This window comes from Anastrepha obliqua, unplaced genomic scaffold, assembly GCF_027943255.1.
Source record: "Anastrepha obliqua isolate idAnaObli1 unplaced genomic scaffold, idAnaObli1_1.0 ptg000311l, whole genome shotgun sequence".
NCBI classification, from domain to species: Eukaryota; Metazoa; Arthropoda; class Insecta; order Diptera; family Tephritidae; genus Anastrepha; species Anastrepha obliqua.
This window is the reverse complement of record NW_026562324.1, coordinates 20,001-22,500: the sequence shown is the minus strand read 5'-3', so window position 1 is coordinate 22,500 and position 2,500 is coordinate 20,001. Positions and strand designations below refer to the sequence as shown.

The following is a 2,500-nucleotide window of genomic DNA, read 5'->3' as shown; positions in this document are numbered from 1 at the left end:
AGTTGCTTCGGCAGGTGAGTTGTTACACACTCCTTAGCGGATTACGACTTCCATGTCCACCGTCCTGCTGTTTTAAGCAACCAACGCCTTTCATGGTATCTGCATGAGTTGTTAATTTAGGCACCGTAACATTACGTTTGGTTCATCCCACAGCGCCAGTTCTGCTTACCAAAAGTGGCCCACTGGGCACATTATATCATAACCTCAACCTTCATATCAAGAAAGGTGAGGTTCTTACCCATTTAAAGTTTGAGAATAGGTTAAAATCGTTTCGACCCTAAGGCCTCTAATCATTCGCTTTACCAGATAAGATTATTTTATATAATTTTTAAATGCACCAGCTATCCTGAGGGAAACTTCGGAGGGAACCAGCTACTAGATGGTTCGATTGGTCTTTCGCCCCTATACTCAATTCTGACAATCGATTTGCACGTCAGAACTGTTTCGGTCTTCCATCAGGGTTTCCCCTGACTTCAACCTGATCAAGTATAGTTCACCATCTTTCGGGTCACAGCATATATGCTCAAGGTACGCTCCAGTTAGAGGTATAAATAATAATAAATTATCATTATACATAACTATATGGAACGCCCCGGGATTGAATTAATTGACTATTTATTAAAAAATAGACTAAAAATTAATCCCATTATATTTAAGTTAAGTTAATTATGCCATTAAGTTTAATATAACTCAATGACTTGCACATATGTTAGACTCCTTGGTCCGTGTTTCAAGACGGGTCCCGAAGGTATCCTGAATCTTTCGCATTGTTAATCATATAAATGCATACAAATAAATATTAATATCATAGATATTAAATTTTTTGTAAAATTCAAAAAATGAATTTTAGCATTATATATAATAAAATCTATCAACACTTTATCAAATCATTAGTATTTATTTTATGTTAATATGCTTAAAAAGCAAATTAATTTAAATAAACTTAATATCACCAATGATCTTTTGATAAATACTTTATTATGTTAATAGATTACAATGTCCTTATATGAAAAAAATGCACATTATTTTTTTAATTATTTAATGATGAATTTTTCATAATGGATATTCAGGTTCATCGGGCTTAACCTCTAAGCAGTTTCACGTACTATTTAACTCTCTATTCAGAGTTCTTTTCAACTTTCCCTCACGGTACTTGTTTACTATCGGTCTCATGGTTATATTTAGTTTTAGATGGAGTTTACCACCCACTTAGTGCTGCACTATCAAGCAACACGACTCTTTGGAAATATCTTTCTAGTAATCATTAACGTTATACGGGCCTGGCACCCTCTATGGGTAAATGGCCTCATTTAAGAAGGACTTAAATCGTTAATTTCTCATACTAGATATTAAGATATTCCATACACTGCATCTCACATTTGACATATAGACAAAGTGACTTAGTGCTGAACTATTTTCTTTTCGCTCGCCGCTACTAAGAAAATCCTTGTTAGTTTCTTTTCCTCCCCTCATTAATATGCTTAAATTCAGGGGGTAATCCCATATGAGTTGAGGTTGTTTTAATATTCTTTTTTTATCTTCTCACAATTTAATAAAAAAATTATATCATCTTTTCATCTCTATTTTTCTTTTCTCCTTTTATATATTGTAAATATATAAAAATAATAATAATGTAAAATGAGGCAATCCTAGAATAAAAAATTTAATTTTTATGCTAGACATTCCTCCTTTTAATTACATATATAAATTATTATTTTATATATATATATAAATAATATGAAAATTTTTTGTAAAGAATACTTAGATTCAATATTTTCATCATTTCATTTTATTTGAGAGGATTTTTTTTTTAAAGAATATATAATAAATAAAATTCATTATATATCTTTATTTTTTTTGCTATTAATATTATGAATTATTTAAAATCCAATAATATACACATTTGCTTAAATTCAATTATTTTTATAAAAGAATAAGCAACTTATTTAGCATAGTCTTACAACCCTCAACCATATGTAGTCCAAGCAGTACTTTAAAATTGAATTTAATGTACATAACAGCATGGACTGCGATATGCGTTCAAAATGTCGATGTTCATGTGTCCTGCAGTTCACACGATGACGCACAGTTTGCTGCGTTCTTCATCGACCCATGAGCCAAGTGATCCACCGCTTAGAGTATTTTTTTATTTATTTTTATTTATAACAAATGTCAATTTTTTTTTGCATATATTAATTGAAAGAGTAAAATTAAATAATATTAATAATATATAAATTGATTTTCTTTCAATAATATATATCAAATATATTTAACTCTAAACATTTTTATTAAGTTGCGAATGTCTTAGTTCAACAATAATACAGTGGTGGTATTTATTATGATTCAATTATTTTGTATTTTTTTAATCATTTTATGTATATATAATAATATAATAAATATATACCACTTTTGTTATTGTGAACAAATTAACTTATCATTCAATCAAATGAATAATAAGTACAACTTTTTATTTTCATGTTTAAAGGTTTTTAAAAGAAAA

The 2,500-nt window shown here is 28.9% G+C and overlaps 1 non-coding gene and 1 pseudogene across 1 annotated transcript in view; both read right to left on the bottom strand.

The window, feature by feature from the left end:
* Nucleotides 1–1,518, bottom strand: part of LOC129252671 (large subunit ribosomal RNA) — a 3,986-nt gene extending 2,468 nt beyond the window's left edge. Inside the window, exon 1 of the ribosomal RNA XR_008583576.1 lies at nt 1–1,518. This exon is cut by the window's left edge and continues 2,468 nt beyond it. This is a non-coding gene — a ribosomal RNA (large subunit ribosomal RNA).
* Nucleotides 1,519–1,960: 442 nt separating this feature from the next.
* On the bottom strand, nt 1,961–2,141 carry LOC129252675 (5.8S ribosomal RNA; annotated as a pseudogene).
* Nucleotides 2,142–2,500: the final 359 nt, after the last annotated feature.